This window comes from Coturnix japonica, chromosome 1, assembly GCF_001577835.2.
Source record: "Coturnix japonica isolate 7356 chromosome 1, Coturnix japonica 2.1, whole genome shotgun sequence".
NCBI classification, from domain to species: Eukaryota; Metazoa; Chordata; class Aves; order Galliformes; family Phasianidae; genus Coturnix; species Coturnix japonica.
The window spans coordinates 88,875,458-88,894,922 of NC_029516.1; the positions used below are offsets into that span (position 1 = coordinate 88,875,458).

General features: G+C 38.4%; 1 long non-coding RNA gene across 23 annotated transcripts in view; it reads left to right on the plus strand.

Annotated features, from left to right (window-relative positions):
- LOC107322457 overlaps window positions 1-19,465 on the plus strand; it is a 396,746-nt gene that overhangs the window by 70,233 nt on the left and 307,048 nt on the right. For 10 of the 23 annotated variants that reach the window (XR_004309371.1, XR_004309370.1, XR_004309381.1 and 7 more), the window contains exon 1: window positions 13,242-13,762. The exons of 2 other annotated variants lie outside the window; for them this stretch is intronic. This is a non-coding gene — a long non-coding RNA (uncharacterized LOC107322457). Of the gene's footprint in view, window positions 1-13,240; window positions 13,763-14,547; window positions 14,614-19,465 lie in introns of those variants that run through there. 11 more of the 23 variants (XR_004309345.1, XR_004309347.1, XR_004309355.1 and 8 more) reach the window with 10 other exon arrangements.

The following is a 19,465-nucleotide window of genomic DNA, read 5'->3' on the forward strand; positions in this document are numbered from 1 at the left end:
ACCTAGTGACCTACAAAAGGTCATAGTTCCACACTAAATAAAGCTGTCTCAAGCTCATCACTTCTGTTGGGCTCTAACTCAGATTTTAAGGGGATAATCAAGCTTGACTTAAGGACTTTCAGGATTTATCTGCCACATCCATAAATAGGCAGTTTTAATTACTGTTCATTCTTTATGTTAAAAACAGTATTGCTGTCTTTAATAGGAAATGGTCCAACTTCCTCGTAAAATGAATGATATTCTATAAGTAGCCTCTTCCCTCCTACTTAGCAGAAGGTATAGTTGGCTGGATTTAGTTTATATCTTAATAGATATGATTCTGGATTACATATGGAATGGAATCTGGTAGCAAGAGGGTCCTTTTTAATACAGTATTATGCAGTCTTCCCTGTGATGTACAAATACCCAAGCGCATGTGTGCTCCCATCCATGCAAAGTAAAGACTCATCTTGTAGTTCATTGCGACAATTGCAGTGTCTTCTCCATACAAAAGTCATTGAAACACCTCCCCTCATCTCAGTCTTCCAAAAAAACAGGAATAATATAGAAATCCTTTACAGCAGGCATTTGAACCTGATCTAAGTAGGTGTAAAATGGCAACATGAGTCAACAGCAGAGTGGTCATAATCAGTGCCACATTGAGCAGAGTCAGCTCTGCTTGAGAAGTTCAGAACTCCAAGCAATGTTGCCATGCCAAAATGCACAGGAATGCAGCAAAGATCATGTTGCCATTTTCGAATGTCCCTTTGAATTGTCTGAAACCCCTTCTCAATACTGGTCTTGGGACTGGGAACAAAAAGAATGCAACTGTCGCTTGTGTTTTGCCACACCCTTCTGTATGTGACCTATGCAAGAGAAAACTGAGTTTGGGACTAGTCTACCCAAATTAATCCTTCAGGTTAAAGCTTTACTGTACAGATGTTCACCAGGAGATTGCCTGCCTTATGATCCTTCATACAATATATCTTATAAATTTAGCCCTGGGCATTGCACTTGTTGTTCTGGCTTTTTATTTTATCATGTTTCTTGCTGCCAGTGCCTTTGAAACTTGGTGGAACCCTGATGAGGTGTCTCAGTCTTCTGTTTCCTGTCTCCTTTGAGCTACTGCATTGCAATCATCTGCCAAAGATTAGTGGAGTCAAGGAAATGGAGCACCTTCAGTGACTGACAATACTGAGCAGATATCCTGCTATTTTTGCTCGGTGTTTATGTGTCTCCAGAGTGCAGATGTGTGAGCTGAATTGGATGCATAGAAAGTTTGTAAGAGCTTCATCTTATCATACATAATGTCAGCCTTAATTTGGTCTGATAATCATACAATTTTAGCAACTGCAAACAACTATAAGTTCCCTTGCCAAAGATGCAGTTGTGATCTCGCCTTGCACCACGTGATTGCAGGTAAATTGTGGTTGTTCTCATTTAACGTAATGGTAAAAATTGTATCTCATGCAAATTGGCTAATGCAGTGAAGTTCTTGCAATAAATCAGTGTGAAACTGAGGAAAGTGGTTCATGATACATGATACCATTTTCTCCCTGAAGTCTCCAGACTGCACACTGAGTCTTCAGCCCATATTTGTTATCTAGCAGTTTTAGGAATGTAAGAAGAAACCACCACAGGGTGGTTGTCCCAGTAGTAGTGAGTGGCACTGGAATAAACTTTGGAGGACCTTTAGAAAGCATTTGGCAGAAGTTTAGCTAGTGAAATTGACAGTTGCAGCTTAAAGAATATATACATATATGCATACACTAAGGAATGTGCATTTTGGCTCTAGCAGCAGCAAATTTTTAACCACGTTAGAAGTACTCTATGGCCTAAATACAAACAAAATACAAATTTTCCATTAGAATGTTGAACTGAGGAGGGCCCTTCTTAAATAGCTATTTCTTTGTTCACTCCCTTATTCTAAAACCAGTATTCTGTTGGAACCCCAATTAAGCCAGATTATTCCATGTCTCATTTCACTTAGCAACAGAAATGTATGCTACAGCCTCTGGCCCTAATGAAATCCTTTAAATGTGGTCTTCATAGCAAAAGGTTAAGGGGGCAAAACACAGTTTAATTTCCCAATAACACTGGATAGGAGACTTCAGAAATGTTCTTGGTGATGGAGTTTTCTAAATGTAGTCAATTTGTAGAATTTGTAGTCTAGAAGTTGCTATATTAAAATTACATATGTGAGAACGGATGGAGGGCAGTGGGATACAGGACCTTCCAGCTAAACTGCTAATCCAAATTGGGCCTTCGTCAATCCCTTGCAAAGTTGTCAGCATCCACTGACCTAGATGAAATGCATTGCTGGCTGCAGACCGGTTCCCAGAGAGGTGAGCACATCAGCAGAGCAATCAGCTGGCACTAATTGGTACCCTGATCCACAGCCTCAGCAGAGAGCCAGAGGTCTGACTGGGAGTGGAGGCTGAAGTGCTCTCTCAGCCTTAAAGATGGTCCCCGTGGGTTAGAGTTTCGGACACATGTGTAATGCTGTATGTGGAGTTCAGCTGTGCATTGTGCTCTGCCAGGCTTGGTCTGTAGTGAGGGAGCTGTGCCCTGTGGGACCTCCTTAGGGCTTCTTCAAACTCTGCAATCATTTCATCTTTCCTTCAGACAAAAACAATAAAGAGAACATTTGCAAGGTAATAACCTGATACTCTGAGGCACTTAATGGTACAAATAGCCATCAGTCAGGACTGCACTGGAAAAAGGAGAGGGTGTGTATTGTCCTAAGCAAAAGCTTTTTCACATCTGTGTCCAGCATACCTGAGCACCTTTGTGCTGCAAACTTTTCCACCTGTCGGGCTCAGTAAGGCTAGAAATTAGTTTTGGCTAAATATTAAAAATACAGTGTTTTGTGGGTAGGCTTATGAAGTCCTGTTCTTGATAAAAGCATAGTTATATGCGGTCCCTGTACACATGGAATTGTTCCCAGATCAGAATCATTTCAGAAAGTTTATTATTGGCCATTGTCATCCCCAAGGTCATGCATTTAAGTTTATTTGGTTTTGGTTTTGGTTTTCTTTTTCTGCTTGCAAGGTTACTGTCATTCAGGCAGGATAGAAATAATGTCATGAACTACAAGCTGTCAGCCCATTCAGCATGAACAGGGTAAGTGAAGTGACACTAAGAAAGGAATACCCATGTAATGTTTTAAGCCAGGCAGTGAAAGGTGATAAAATGTACTGTCTGAAAAAGAAGTCGAGCACATTTTCTTTACCCCTATATGCCCTTCAACGTATTGACAAATAATGAGCAGAAATGAGAAAAGACTGATTGTGATGCTAAGGAGAAAAAAAGACCCTTTGGTGGAGGTTAGTGTGTTTCACAAAATATGCGGTGTTTCCAGAAGGCAGATCTTGAGAGCCTATGTATGGTCCGTATTTGATAAAGATGAAATGAAGGTCCTGCATGGAGCATGAATGTTTCCACAAACAAGAGCATCCTTATTTATTTATTTATTTATTTATTCATTTTCTTTATAGCTTTGCAATAATGGAATTACTGATGATCAGGCGCAGTTTTTTTCCCCCCTCTAAATTGAGTAACAAAAGGCTCACAGCCACAACCAAGATGAAGGAGTTCTGAGCTTAGCACCCTCTTCCATTCACTTGGCAGTTCTTGTTCTCTGCTTCTATGTTCTGCCACTGGAGGATTTGGTGTTTGTTTATCTTTACAGATTCCTATTGGAACAGTACAGAAGGGAAGGCAGCATTTGAACCCTTGAGCAGGGGAATGTCAGCTGCTGTGAGAAGACTGCGATTTTGCAGATGGGCTCTGCTCTCAGTATTGGAATTGCCCAGTGCAGAAATCACCCTGAATAATGTTTCAGTTTTGGTATTTTGCAGTGAAACACAGTGGTGTGCTACATGTATAAAATGTTACAATTTGCAAATTCCCACCTATTCATTTATGTTTCCGGAAATAATACACCTCGCTGCAGTCTGGACATTGCCCCAGGTGGTGTCTGACTCTTAACCCAAATCAAACAGTAATCGCTCAGACACTGTCTGGCTCTCACGCAGTGGACAGGGAAAGCACAACAGCCTTCCAGTTGCCTCTTATAAAGTCCAGGCAAGGATTTCCCTTAGGAAATCTCCAGACTGTTTTTTTCATCGTCCTTTAGGGCAAGGATTTAGGGTCATGGTCTCCATTGCCCTCTGCACTGCTGCGGGGCTCAACACACTTGATGAGCAGACCACATAGTGTGAAGGGTGAGATAACAATGTGGTATTGCGAAAGAGCATGGGCTTTCATTTTTCTTAACCTATATATCTTAACCAAGGAGTTGCCAGAATATGGCTTCGAAGCTGTAAATAGATTGTTGACAGTGGAGATGTGGCTGCCAGTCCAGCTATTAAGGTCACTGGCAGGATTTGGTTGTTTCAGGGTAATTCAGCTCCCAGGCTACTAAAAAAGAAAAGCCAGTAGGTTCCTCCGAGGCTGCCACTGGGCCAGCTGCAGGCCCCAGCTGCTTTGCAGCAGCACTCCTGCAAGCTGTGATCTGCTTGCTTAGCAGCGGCAGCCTGGTGCCTAAGGCTGCAGCTCCTGACTCTGCAAGAGACAGCAGCCTTCATGCCTGGAAAACTAGGGAGCTTCTGTTGGCAAATAAAATATTGGAAATGCAACAATGTTGGAACGCCTACACAGACAGCAACAAGCACTGTCAACTGCCCAGCTCACCTTTAACAAAATGTATCATTGCCTTCAAGAGCTGGATGTAACATGAGGTTTATACCTGAGATCCCTGCTTATTTGGTCCTGACTTGTACCCATTTATTTGGCTTTCTGACCTGGTCTTGCGCTATAGTCATCTTCGGAATACAGCAAAAATAACAACATATATATACTCTGGGAGTAAGTAACAACAGTGGTACCTTCAGGAAAGGGAACAAAGCGAAAGTAACTGCTCTTTAAAAAAAAAAAGAAAGGTTAGTGTTCTGATAGGAAACACTAATGGTTTTGTATTCAATGAAAAATATTTATACTCATAATTAGTAATTCAATTATGTTTCAGCAAGAAATTATATGTTTGTTTCGGAGAAAGATTTTTGGTATTACAGACAGTTAAAATGGTAACTCAACAGTGTACTGAGGGAACTGTCTAATGAGAGAGATCTCTAAATTCTGTAACATTTTTCAGTCTTTTTGTTGAATGCAGGATAGTTTGTCTGTTCTAGTTCACTTTCCTGTATGACTAAGCTAAGCTGCACAGCTTTGTACTTTCAGATTTTTGTATGAGCCTCATGCCATCTCAGGAAACTCATGTTAATCCTGGGGAGGGCCAAAAGAATCTACTAACATACGCACACTGCCAAAGTAAATGATGGCTGAATTCCTGAGCTAATCTTTACCTTTGATCTTGTGTATCAGAAAATTTATTTGGTAAAGTAGTGATGAAAAAACTTCTGGCCATTCTGAAGTATCAGTTGCAAATAGTCTAGACCTGAATTTCAAGATAAATCAGTACAAGCTTTTTTTCTCCTGCCTTTCCAATCCTTGGTAATATCCTCAGAAAGCTTTATAATGAAGCAATTCAGAGAGTAGCAATAGCCATTCTTTTTCTGACACAAGAAGCCTTGTATGCAAAATTACATGATAAGTTGTGTCAGTGTGTGGAAATCTGACTGCATTTTTGTCTCTGAAAGTTAACAGCAGAAGGAAATGGCAACCTTTTGCCTTACAGTTATTCCTTATTGAATATACTTTTTTCTTTCTTTCCCCAGTGTATCATAATTCATGGTGTTTCTGTTCTCATAGTACTGTAGAGAAAATAACATAAAAGCACATTAATGACACTTGGATATGTCCTTCTTGTGGTGGATCACCAACATGGAACATAATGTTCTATACAAATATTTCTTGGTTTAATTTTCTATGTTTTCTGTATTAGTTGGATTATACTGTTTTGTGTTCTGGTTCTTACTGGTTTTGCTTTGATGGTTCTTTAGTTGCCACTTTATTGGATGAAGTATCCATTTTCTTGCATCACTCTGAAAAACTTTACTGAAACTCAGTGAGTCTGTTTTAAATGTTTTCTGGAAAGGGGCTATTTTTGTTTTTTATTTGGTTGCTTTTGGTTTGAAGGTTTGCTTTTATTTTATGTAAAATACAGCCTAGTGTTTTTCAAAACATCCACTTTTTCACTCTGAATAGCATGTTCTTGTTTTAGGACTTTCTGAAGTATACACCCTTGTGATAACAAAACTGAAAACTTTTACTAGTTACCATGCAACCTACGTCACGATGAAGCCCATGTGGAAAACAACTTAAGCTCTGGACAGAGATTTTACAAATTAGAAACTGGGTTGCCTCGATGACTAAGGAGATCTAGAACAGAGTCGTGCTCAAATCTTGAGCATGTTTTAAGGCCTTTCCATCTTGAAAGCACACATCCTCAAGGTCTTATTTATTAGAGTTTTCTTTCCATAAATGTGATACCTATCCAAGTTCCCAGTATCTTGCAGGGAGGGAGAGGAATCACTCTTGCAATTCTTAAACCGGCATACTACTCACTGCATTAGTATCATCTATCTTTGTTCTGTCAGTTTCGATCAGTGGGTGTTGTATCCAAGGTTGCTCTATAGGCCTGGACTAAGCCCACCAAGCAGACCCTTCCCTTTCTCCAGAAGAGAAGGAATGCCTGCAGATGGGAGCAAGATGCTGCTCAACCTGCCCACATGCTCTCCCAGCCAGATCCCAGGACTGCCTTTGTTTCATGGTGGATGCAGAGGCTTTTTTCAAGATGTTCTGCCACTGCAGGTGGGCAGCAAACACATCTTTGGAAGGCCAAAGGATGTTGGCAGTTCATGCAGGGGCCACAGTGAGCAGGAGAGAAGACAAGAACTTCCAGCTGTCATTTCTAGTCCTGCTCAGGTCTGAGGGAAAATGTAGAAAAGGGGATGCCTGCTGCGCATCCATAGCCAGGAATGGCTTGACTTATTTATGCAGTTGCTGCAGTTTATGACAATGTCTCCAAACTGGAGAACTTATTTTCTGGTCATTTTGTCAGTCACCTCAAATTGCAAATCCAAACTGACAGAGCCCCAAACTCTTTGCTGCTCATTACCTAATGATATAGAATTATGCCTTTGCCTGCATTTGAATACAACAGTAAAGAACATCTTTTAAAAAAATTAATAGCAAAGAAAATAATATTAAGCATAATCAGTAATCTGTTAATGAACAGTGGACTCATTATTTTTTTCTTCACTACTATGCTTGATAAATATCAGAAAAAATAAATCTGCTTATGGTATTTTTGTTCCCTTTCTTTTTTCCCCCCTCGTTTTGCTCATGATTTTATTTAATGGAAGAGTCACTTCTCACATATTGGCCTGACAATTTACAAGCATTTGTTTGTGCTGAATTAAGCACATTTCTAAACTTTGTATGTTGCTGCTGACAGTTTGGGAATTGATTTTTATCCCTGGAGAGATGCCTTTTTGTCTTTAAGGCAAATTGAAGTTGACTGCTGGAGCATTCCCTGGTAAGAGAGAGAATATACTGTAGGGATATTTTTCCACTGAGAACTCATTTTTAACTGAGGAGCTTCAGCAAGGTCATGTTTTTCAGGACATCAAGAAAAAAAAAAAGTTCACAAAGAAATAACATTAGCTTTTATAGTAAATGATTAGGAGCAAATGTGACCAAGCTTTTTTCTCATGTAATGTTTTGTCAGGGAAGTGTGCCTAGATGTGCAGTAGGTAACAATTTTCCAAGCTTTTATTCTGAATGCAGGTGTTAACTGCTAGTGTGGGCACTGGCAGAAAAAGATTTTACCCACCTGTGTTTTCTCATGCCTGTTATGAGTTTAAATTAAAGGAGTTCTGTAACATTTTTAGGAGGTTAAGGCTCTTTCAAGAAGAGGTTTATGGCTTGTCCTCATCAACATAGAGCAGGGGTTGTAGACATAAATGGATTAATGAGCTGTGTGCGAGTATGCAGGATGCAATCTGTTCACATCAAATAATGCTAGATATTCTCTTTTTATTCTGTTCTCAGCCCTGCATATTCAATCACAGAGACAATTTTTCTGAGCTATCTCAGACCTATACCCACCTTGTTCCAGCATTCATAGAGATGCTGAGATTCATTCAGGTATCTGTCTCTCCAGGAGTTTTGTTGTATTTTTGTCCTGTTAAATGGTTGTGCTAAAATAAAATGTTGTAGGTGTAGGTACCTGGTCTCTTTTATATGATCAAATGACAAGAGTACCTCAAACCTGAACAACAAAGATGAATATACATGTCCTAGTAATTCCATTCTCTTTAATCTCAGTCTTTTTATAAACCCATATATTTCTAAGACCCAAGTAATAGAAATATAAGTAAGAAGACAAACTTTCAGCCTGTGAATAAGATAACAAAGGATAAAGTCAAATCCACTTATTTTTATTTCTTGGATGAAAATCATGCCAACTTAAGGCAGTTTGTCACCACAAGCGCCTAAGTAAGTTCTAAGAATGAATTTCTTGAGGAAAGTCATCCTGGTAGTTATAAAATCTAGGAAGGCTTTTGAGCTCTCTGTTGTCTTCCCTTAAGCCTTCTTTGGGATCTTCTCATTGAGTTTTTCATACATTCGAGTTCTGGAAATCCAGTTTCTCTCAGTGTGTTTCTGCGGATTTCATTATCAGTTGTCAGAATTTTGATTTGCATCTCTAGTCTTTATTTTCCCTTCTCAAATTCCTTTTGTAATATATTATTCATCTTATTTAGGAAAAATAAATAAATAAATAAAAGCATCCTATAACACGTTTGGATGTTTAGTAGATATAAAAGAAAACACAAGAAGTCTGGTATTTGGGTTGGGGTAGGTGAGGAATGACGGTAAGCAGAGACTGATGATGTTCTGTTGCAACTGCTGAGCAGTATCAAAGAGCTACTGTGCCACCAGATCCACAAAGCAGCCTACACAATGAACAGTTCAACTTTTCTGCTCTGCTTCCATACTTCTGTTAATTAATTTTTAAGCTTTTACTCAACTTCACCTTGGAATAAACATCTTTTCTTGAAAGGAAACTATCTTTAAAATATATCACAATGTCTATGAATAATACATAGTCTGATTAATCATATTGTAACACTTTATAATCCTAGTTTTTGTTTTGACTAGGCTAGCTGGATGTTGATCATTATGAGCTCTACCTTTAATACCTTAATTAAACTTGTTTCTGTTTTGTCCTTTTGACTGAAGACTTCTGATGTTTAGAATTAACTTTGTTCTCAGTCCTTTTCTATTCTGTGTTGAGGTTTACACCTAATTAGAGGTAATTGTTTCCTTGTTCCTTCAGCATCAGCCGAGCAAGCAGATCTTCACTGCACAAGGGTCTTGGTATCAGGGAAAATGTAGGTAAAACTTGGGTAATTTAGTTTTTTTCTCTATCTCTTTCATTGTTTTACAGTTGTGATAAATGTGCCTTGGATATGACTTTACCAAGTTGTGAAAATCATGAAAATCTGTGTGTTGGAATGGTAGCTGGAATGTTACAGTGCTGTCATGAAAGTTTTCACTGAGGATTATTTTTAACAAGTCTAACACTTTTTAGGATTTGTATAGACTCTCTTGTTTTAATAATTTCACTGATTTTCTGTCACATTTTCAAACTCTAGAGTTCTGAGTACGAACTTCTATCTAGACCTCAGACAGGGTATCTGAGCGGGGTCTAAAGATAGAATACAAATTTACATTAAGTTTGTAATTGTGCAGCAGGAAGGAGAACAATTTACAAAGGCAGAGGTAGGAGGAGAACTTCAAGTAGCAGTGCATGGCGAATGAGATGCACAGCCTGCATTATCTATAGGAGCTGCATGTCTAATCCTCCAGACTCGGAACGGAAGAAAATGTACCCTGGGATGTCAGGTGTTAAGGGAAAGAATGGGCCTCTCACGTTCTTTGCGCTTACAAGCCGGCTTGTAACCTTTTGACTCTCTCTCTCTTTCTCTTCTTGAGTTTTGTTTCCTGAAAGGAAAAGGGGGTGGGGGAAGGCAGGGGGGAGAGATTTAAAGAGTGGAAGATCTGTTTCAAAGTACTGAGTACTGTAGAGTATTTCCAGGCTTTTTTTTTTTTCCCCTGTTTGTTGTTGTTGTTGTTGTTGTTATTGTTGTTTTCCCCAAGAATTAGTTGTTTCATTTCATTAAAGAAGCTATTGCTTTTCAGGTAAAGTGTTTAGACTTAAGCTATAAATATCTCACTGAGTACCACTACCAACATTGTAATCTTCATGCGCTCTGCTGTAGGTGACATAGCTTTTTTATCTTTCTAACTAAAATGAATATAGTTTCACTTAAAAACACATGTAGTAGAGGAGTAAAACTTGTTTTGAAAATTAATGTTACACACTATTGCCTTTTATATTCATTAGTTATTGTGCAGAAAAACAACGCCCCAAATAACACAAAATTTGTTCCGTTCTCAAAGGATCCCCCAATGTGGCATGGTTGAACTTGGTTGTACTCCAGGCCTGATGATCTACATTCACAAAGAAAAGGTTTAAATAGTGCACTTTCATTTCACCTCCTTGCTCTCTTTGAGTTAGTAAGTGTTGAAAATATCCTGGTGCAAGGAAGAATATGTGTGTGCCCTGGGTGAGTGTTTACTGGTTAGAATAAAAGAAAATGTAACATCTACAAGAAAATGTTAATGGTGTCTAAGTAAGGTAGGTCTCCAAACTTAATGACTTTTGAGGACAAAAGGCAGAAAGTGGAAAAATAGGCCAAAGGTTACATTATTTGTCCTTGAAATTGTCTCGTCTGAACTGATCCTGTAGTAGACTGTAAAAATGGAAGCACTAAGGTGGTGTTTGTTTTCATTAATTAAAGAGAGTCTTGCTCATAAAGTGTGTCCTGAGAATTCTAAAGGAATTTTATGTATTTCTGGATAGCATGATGGATTTAAAAACTGTCCTCCTTCTAACTTTGAATTGTTATTCGTTCATGATTAGTTTGAAATGACTAATGTTGCCTTTGCTTGGCTGTAATGTGGCAGCAATGGAGTGGAGCCAATAGAGGGGTAATTTTACAGCCAGCAATCAGGAAAAGGAAGAGCCCTTAGCCAGGGACTCAGCTGTGCCAGGAGGAGCCATTATTCTATTATTATTTCCAGTGTGGAGGCATTGTTTTAAGTTACATTAAAAACATCCTTTAAATGTCTTTATTTGTGTTGTAAATTTTCCATATCAACTTTTCCCAAAGAAAGGTGTGTGAATCTGCAACATATAAGCAAATAGAGTGCTTGAGGTCTATCTTGCTTTACAAGTTGTACACTAAAGGGAAACCTCAAATTAAAGGTAATTCCTTAACTTATAGAGAGCATGGAGGATCACTAGGTTTGGGCAAACATGGCAAGAGTTCTCAGTTTCTTAACACTTGCTGAGAACAACACTCTAGACAGCCTTCCTTACCATCTTTTTCTTCTGTTAAGGACTTTAACCTCTTAGTGTTTAAGGGCTCAACCTTAGCTTTTTCAGGAATGTAATGTATAGGTGGCTAAAGGAGAGAGAACGAAGTCTATACCATTATTCATTTGCATGGATTTGTATTGTCTCCTGAAGGCTGTGTTTGTTGAAACCCACAATGGATTGTGGGTTTAGAGATGTTAGGGGATGTGAAGTGGATAGCTTTCTTGTTTTCAGTTACTTTGTCCTGGACAGTAAACATCTTATTTTCAATACGGCTTTAATTTCACTGTGTAGAGCATGTATGGTGAACTATTATTGTAAAGGTCTCTATATTGCATTTTATCATCACTTTTTAATAAATAATGTTTGAGGAGGCAAAAGCCTTCCATCTGTACAGCAAGTGGCATTTGGTTTAAATGCAAACTAGTGAAATAATGTGTCCCAAGTCAATAGAACAGTTTGAGACACAAAAGGGAACAGAACCCGAATATCATAAATCCCTGTCTAGTGTTTTAATTCTGAGCCTAGTTTTCCATTCAAAATATAAATTTCCATGATTATTATTTTTACTGCCAGAGCTTTCCAGGGATTTAAAGGTGACCTAATTTATTAAATGCTGTCTTATGTGCAAGACAGAAGCAAAATCCTTACCCCAGGGCACTTACTCAGTGGCCCTGATCCTGCAATCTGATCTCTGGAATGAATGTCTGAACTAACACAAGCCATGCCGCCTGTTCAGAGAGTTCGACTGAAGTTTTAATGGAGAAGAGACATGAAGGGTACAGGTTGTCTACAATATCCTCAGTGAATTTCAGTACATTACCATTACTTCCCTCTTTTATTTTGTGTTTCCCTGTGTCCTCTCCTAGCTTTTGTGCAGCTGTTGTTGTTACCTTAAGCACAGAGAGAAGTTTGGTGTGAATTGTTTTTTCCAGCTCTGTGTGAGCCTTGATCTGTGGCACTACTTAAAGATGCTTTGCGATGCACCTTGAGATTAAAGTGCATCACCCCTGCAGTGCATTGATCTTGTTTGGCCCAGAAAGGGGTTGTCATAGATCTGCTTTTGAAATCAGGACTCCCTCATGGGTTTTTCCAAGGCATCATCTCCATGTCATTGGGTTGGCAGGATATGAAGCTGAGGGTCTTTTTGAAGTTTTTCCTCGCACCAAGGGGTGTATGCTTGTCATGTGGCAGTCGTGCTAAGTTACACACTTCTTTCCCTGTGTTCAATGCGGGATAACTTAGTGCAGTATTTAAATATGTCAGATCTTGTTTATTTTTTATTTATTATTATTATTTTTTAATTATCTATTGTTTGATTTGCTATGTTGGAGTACTAAAACAAAGAGTAGAATCCAATGCTTGCAACTCATTTCTTGGAGAGAAATAAAATGCACATGCTGAACTGCATGAATTAAACTATCCTACAAACTTCTGTCCCCTTGCAGTTACAGACAATAGTCTTATTTTAGGAAACACAATCATGTACTTCATCAGCTATCACTTTCGCCAATATTTTTTAGCTTTTCATAACTGCAAGGCAAACACTGCTTTAAAGGTTGTTTCTGTTTCTCACATTTCAGTCTTTTTTTTTTTTTTTAAAAAAAAAAAAAGTACAAAAATGTGAGTTTCCTCCATCGAGTGACTCGTTATTGGAAAAGCAAAGTAACATTTCATTACTCAAAGCTCTTCTTCCTGCAAAATTGTGATACATGGAAAATGTTTTACAACTTTCAAAGTTTATTTGATTTTGAATGCTTTTGGTTATGTAAGTTTTAATAAGTAGCTTTAGTGTACCCCTAAAGGCACACCCCACACACTTATGTTGTGTGACCTAGGGTCACAAGTAATGGCTGCAAGCTAATTGATTGAGAAAGGCTTGTCTGACTGGGCCCCTTTGAGTCCTCCCTTTACATTCCTAAATTTCTGTAAAGAAGGCACTGGCAGCTTCGCCTGTCGAGAGGAGGGGTTGGGGGAAAGGGAGGAAGTTTCTCCGTTTCTGATTATGCGCAGAGTTTCCTTGTACCGAGCTTATGTTCTCCACCCACTACTTAGTAAGAACTCCTTAACAACTTAAAGCTTTATCCCTCTGAGTACCAGAAAAGTGATTTGAGTAGTTATTGAGCAGGGATAATAAACTGCTTGCTCTGGGCAGGGAGAAAGCTTATGGAAATGATATTAGACCTTCAGCAAAGTGCACAGCTGCATCATACAGAAGCCGAGACTCAAATTGACAGGCAAATAAGCCAGATCACGGAAGGGGCCTCTGTGTGGCAGCTCTGAGCTCCCAAGAGTTGGACAACTAGGCAAAAAGTGCACTGGAGCAGGGCAGAAAATAGCACACTAACTGCAGGCAACTGTTGCATTTTCATGGTGAGTCCAGATTTGAAATGTTGTTTGAAATGTAGCTGTTTCTGTTGTTTCTAAAATCCCTTCCGTTCTACCACAGCTATCCTTTTGCAAAGTTCATTGTGTTACAGCTTATTTGTCCGGATGTGCACTGCAGTTCTGAATGGTGCAGAAATGTGCAGGGACAGTCCTTTCCTTGCTGCTTGCTCTCTGTTTTTCCTTTGCTTGCTCCAGCAATCAGGTCCCATTCTCTAAAGCATGCTGCACAGCTTCCAGTTTGCAAAGAAAGAGTTTTGCAACCAGCCATTGGTGTGTGGTTGCACATAGGTGAATAAGAAGTGTCCGGAATTTCTGTGCACGGTTTTCTGCAGTTTGAGCTTTGTGGCACCTCTGCATTGCTCTGTATTTTGCTGCCTTATCTTGAGAATGTATGGCACGGTCACTATGAAAAGAGCTTTGTGTTTGAATTCCTGGTGAGTCGAAGGGTCAGGGCCTATGAGTTATCTGCCTGCCAGCAAGACTCATTGCTGTGTCCCTTTATTTTTCAAGCTAAGATAGAAAAAACATGTGTCCTCACCCTTTTTATATAAACGCATTTTTAATTCAGGTTTTATATGCTGTTTGTGTGTGCTTTGTTCTTTTGACCAACTTGGGGCTTGGGGGTGGGAAGGTGGGGGGGAAGCCAGTTTTATTCTGTCCGTATTTATTCCATTTTCTCAAGTTTTCTTACTTCTTTTTTTGCATTCCTTTGTTGTGATGCACATAAATTTTTCTTAAAACAACATTCCGTGATTCTGATTTCTGCTAAGAAGAAACAAAGGATTTATAGTTGCATACTTATCTCCAAAACTACCAGGGAGCCATCTAAATTTTAGGTAAGTTGCAAAACTACAAAGAAGATAAGGCTTTCATAACTTTTGTCTCTCATAAGGAGGGAAACAGAATGCTCCTGGATAAGTTCTAGTGTAGTGGTAATAAATCTGATCTGAGTTATTACGTTATTCCAGTCACTGGGTTCGTTTGAAAAAGCTGCTTTATTAGCACAGCAGCAGAATTAAACACTAGCATGTTGACAGTAACACTAGAAATAAGTTTGCAAAAACTGTTGAGTGGGTGAAATTTAGAGCCATAAATCTTCAAAGCATGTCAAAGTTGCTCTGTATGTGATGTTTAAGACGCCTGTGATTTAGAGGAGAAATTAATCTAAAAGTGTTTTTTCCTTCAACAGAAGTGTAATTCTACACAAAGTGATCTTTGTTATATCTTTACTCAAATAGCCTTCTTTTCAGAAAGTAAATAGTCTCAGTCAGGAGTTTCGGGAAAAGACGCAGAGAATTGTGTTATTTGGAGCTAAAGGAAAAGTGCACATTTGATAGGATAATTCTGCCAGTCAGCATAAGAAGTTGATCAGATGAAGCCCCCACAGATGGTATGTTCCAACTTGTTTCTTCACCTGTCTCCCTAAGTTTGTTAGCTAATCTGAAGATAGCAATTAGCAGAACACAGTTTTTTTAAGCAATAGATAAATGCATAAGGGGCTTTAGATCTGGGCTCACCTCATGTTGCCGTCCCTTTCAAGTGCAGAAGTTCATATTGTTCATCTGTTGTGTTCATTTGCCAGTCTGAGATCTTGAGTTTGCATGTATTTTTTGAATTTCTTTTTTTACTTAATGAAAAAAAAAAAAAAAAAGTGAAAACTGTTTCAAAGAAATGCTAAGCAGTATAGAGTAGCAGGTGATGCTGTGAGGTGATCTGAATGGACTTCATGCTTCTTGTTTTTGTGAATTGGATTCCTATGTATTTTGACTTGGGCTAAACCTTACATTTTCTACAAGAAAGCCTTGGCCATGTTCACAATGCAACTAAATATATACTTTTAAGAGTTTCAGGGCTCACCTTGTAGGAAAAAAATGCATCCTCTCCTGTAACATAAATATATGCTACCTGCTGAAGTGCTCTTTACACTCTGACAGTAAATGAAACTGTGAGGAGCTAGTCTCCCTTCAGGCTGTGGTGCTCTGGAACACAGGGAGCCTCTCACAAGTTACGGGGGGATCAGGGCTGTGAGGACTCAGGGCAGCCCCCTCCTCATGGGCACGCAAGCAGGGGACCTGCCCTCCCTGTGCTGCAGGGCTTCCATTGGCTAAGAGAGGCACTGTGGTGTTGTGAAACCTGATGAGAGGATTATCAAACATTTCTTTGTGCTCTGATGACCAGCTTGATGAAGGGGAAAGGGATTAATGAGGAGGAGAATAATTTACTGATGATTTTCTGCTTATGTTTATCATTAAAATAATAATATCAGCTCCCTATAGCTGTGTTTTATGATTCATGAAAATCCCTGTAGTAATGATGGGAGTGATAATTGATGATGGTCTTCCTACTGGCCATCTGAGATGAAGTTTTCACAGAGGACCAGTGCAATATATCAAGGTTGCCAGGAAGTTTAAACATCATTTGGATGTCTTGAAATAGTTTCAAAATAGAAATTTTCACTTGGATAAAGGGAAATAATCATTAGTTCAAACTGTAATAATTATATTGGATTTTACATTGGTTAGAGAAGAAAGATGTTTTGAAAGAATTAAACATAATTGTTGTATAGCTGACATTTATTTGAAAGATTTTTATTTAACAACCTCAATCTTTAGTCAAGGAAAAAACTAAATTTGTTTTGTGAATTATGCTGCAAAGTGACTTTGGAGGTTCACTTTTAGCATTATTCTGGTTTAGGAAAGTAATGCATAGAAGAAGGAAAAGTTATTTACACAACGTGTTACGTTGGCATCAATACCCTATACAAACATGCTGCCTGCAGGTCATGTGGAATTTCAGGACTGATTTTTCTGTCAGAGAGAAGGAATAGTTCGTGGTTTAAAGACAGGGCAATGTCTATGCTAGGAGAGAAAGGAAAATTGACAGGAACAAGAGAATTGCGGCACTGATGGTTTCAGTGAATCACAATATTGACAGAGCATTTCAGAAAGAAACCCCATGTTGTAACTGAAAAATTTTGAAAGAACTCATTAAAAAAAACCCAAAAAATTAAAGCAGAAAAGAGGGAAAAAAAGTTTAATCGGAACACATTTTGAAGTTCTGTTGTGACTATAATTACCTAGATAACTTCTTGATCTTCGAGCTTTATGGATCTAGGAAACATATATCTGTTTAAAAATATATATATATAAAAAAACCACAAAAACTTGAGAATTGTCAGTATCAGGTTTTGGAGTTCAGTAAATAGTTGAGGGAATAAGAAAGCATGTTTCAGGGGAAACAGAAGGTTTATACACGCTCTCCGTGAAACACAGAGAGAGAAGACCTGACCTTTTCAGTACCCAAGTTGACTTTCTGTTCAGTTTTACTGTCCTGCAACAAATTTAAAGTATCAGTAGAAGACTGACCCAGAAAGTGATGGTGAAAGTGATAGAAGAACACACAATGGGAGAGATATTTGACTCTTAAAGTTAATCAAGTAATTATAATATGTGGACAAATGAACAAAGAGAACAAGGGTGGTGGGACACTAAGAGGCAGAATCAAGACCTAAACATAGAAGAAACACAAAATGAGAGAAAAATCCACTCTATCTAAAAGGTCAGTCACTGATAGGAGCCCATGCTTTGGGAATTGTGCACAGGTCTTTAATATAAGTCTTTAAACTGTGCAAACTCTTTAATCGGTCCTGTTTTGAACAACATGCATTTATCACAGTATCACAGTCTTGTGCGGGTTGGAAGGGACCTTAGAGATCATCGAGTCCAACTCCCAGGATTCGAGCCTCCTGTGTACCATAGCGGCACTTCTACCACTTGCACCACAGGGGGGATGCAAACCCGGGCCTCCGGTGTTGCAAGCGGCACTTCTACCACTGCGCCACCAGGACACAAAACATTTCATGGTGTTAAATGAAGAAAAAGGTAAAGAGGTGGCCCTACCTTGGCACTCTTGTGCCTTTGCTGTCAGTAGTTTTCGTTCTTTCCAAAAAGCAGCAGCAGTGACATCCTGCCAAGAATTTTGTCCTTCATGGCAGAGCTGGATGAAGGAACTGCTGTGCTCTTTCACTGCCGCTTCTCTCACTTTTCTTCTGTCTCTTTAATGTTAGGCATCCACTCAGAGTCATCTGAAAATATTTACTCTGGTTTTGGTGTGTAAAGCAAAAACTGTACAATTTGATAGCTAATACTAGATAAAAACTAGGACTCTCCAAATTATTTCCCTTTATATATTTTTTCCCTTCTTCTTTTACAATCTATGCTAAATTTCTGGGAATCAAGAAATTTTGCAGGTTCTGGTAAGTTAGTCATCTTTTAGGTTACATCAAACCATTTCCTTTCAATTGCTCTGCCATTTTTGGAATGTTTTTTGTTTTTTTTGGCCTGAATTTTTACATTTTATAGTCACAAACACAGGTGATTTTTTTTTGTTTTATTTTGTATTTGTTAAAGGAAATATGTTAAAATTATTTTAAGCAGCAGAATAAATTATACACTATATTATATATCAGTGAAATGTGAAGTATCAAAACAAACTCAATGAAAGGCTTTGAACAACAATTTTTGAAATAACTTATTCAGCAGGTATTTTGTGGACTTCTTTTTCTAAGGGCTTTGATATTCATTAAAATAAATAAATTGAAATCATTTTATGTTGGAAATGTTGAATTATAGCTATTTATAATATGCCTGTTGGCTGTGTCAGGCAGAACATTGACATGTTTTATTTGCTCTGAGGATCATAGGACAAACTGGGCTTTGAGTGTCCTGTATTTTTACTAGAAACATAATTTCTTTGTTCTTCAGTGTCATGGTTTTATGATTTCTCGTTATCGGTATTATTCCACATCATAACTTCATGTAGTGCACTGGGAGTTAAATATTTAATACTCCAGTTCTGGGTACCTGTCCCAGAAGAGAAGAACTACATACCCCAAAGGACTTTGTGTTCAGAGAGGAGATAAAGCCCCTGGCAAGGTCACGCAACCAGGCTCTCCTCCCTGCTGCTCAACCCAAATGCACGCATTGCCTCAGCATTAGTGTAAGGCCTTCAGCTTTCAGATACTCTCTCATTATATTTGATTTAGTAGTTCCAATTAGAATTATATAGTATTATATTGTGTGTTATCTTGCATTCTGATACCATATTTAGTTAATTAGTTTGTTTTTCATCAGATCATTGCCGTTGTTTTTAATTATTTGGGGTTCCCTGTTTCCCCTTTTCCAGAGGCGTGGAATGTTTTTTCGAACTTTAAAAAATAATGTGTTCTTTCATAATTCCAGCTGTATGAACTTGATGTCTTGTATATAGAGCTTTTTGTTTACTTTGTTTTTTAAATCTGTAGTTTTAGTGTTCTGTTTTGCATGTGTAATTACTTGCATCTGGTTGAATGTGTTTGTAGGTGTTTATCAGTATATTTAAAACGGAGGAAATGAGAGTCCTGTATTTTGGAATGCTAAGTACAGTGCAGGTCACACTTAGTGAAATGCTAGGTTCCTGCCATATTGAAGATGAGGTCACTTCTCAGAGTTCCTGAGAATGGATTTAAGTGCCTCATCTTTGAATCTGTTTAAGCAAGCAAAACAACAACAACAACAACAACAACAACAACAAAACAACAACACAAAAGCCCTTGGCTATTTAATAGAGCTTGTGAACTTTCACATTTTCAGTAGTATTTTTCTTATATGTTTGTTATTATTCTTATTTCCTAAGGAAGTGAGGCTAGTG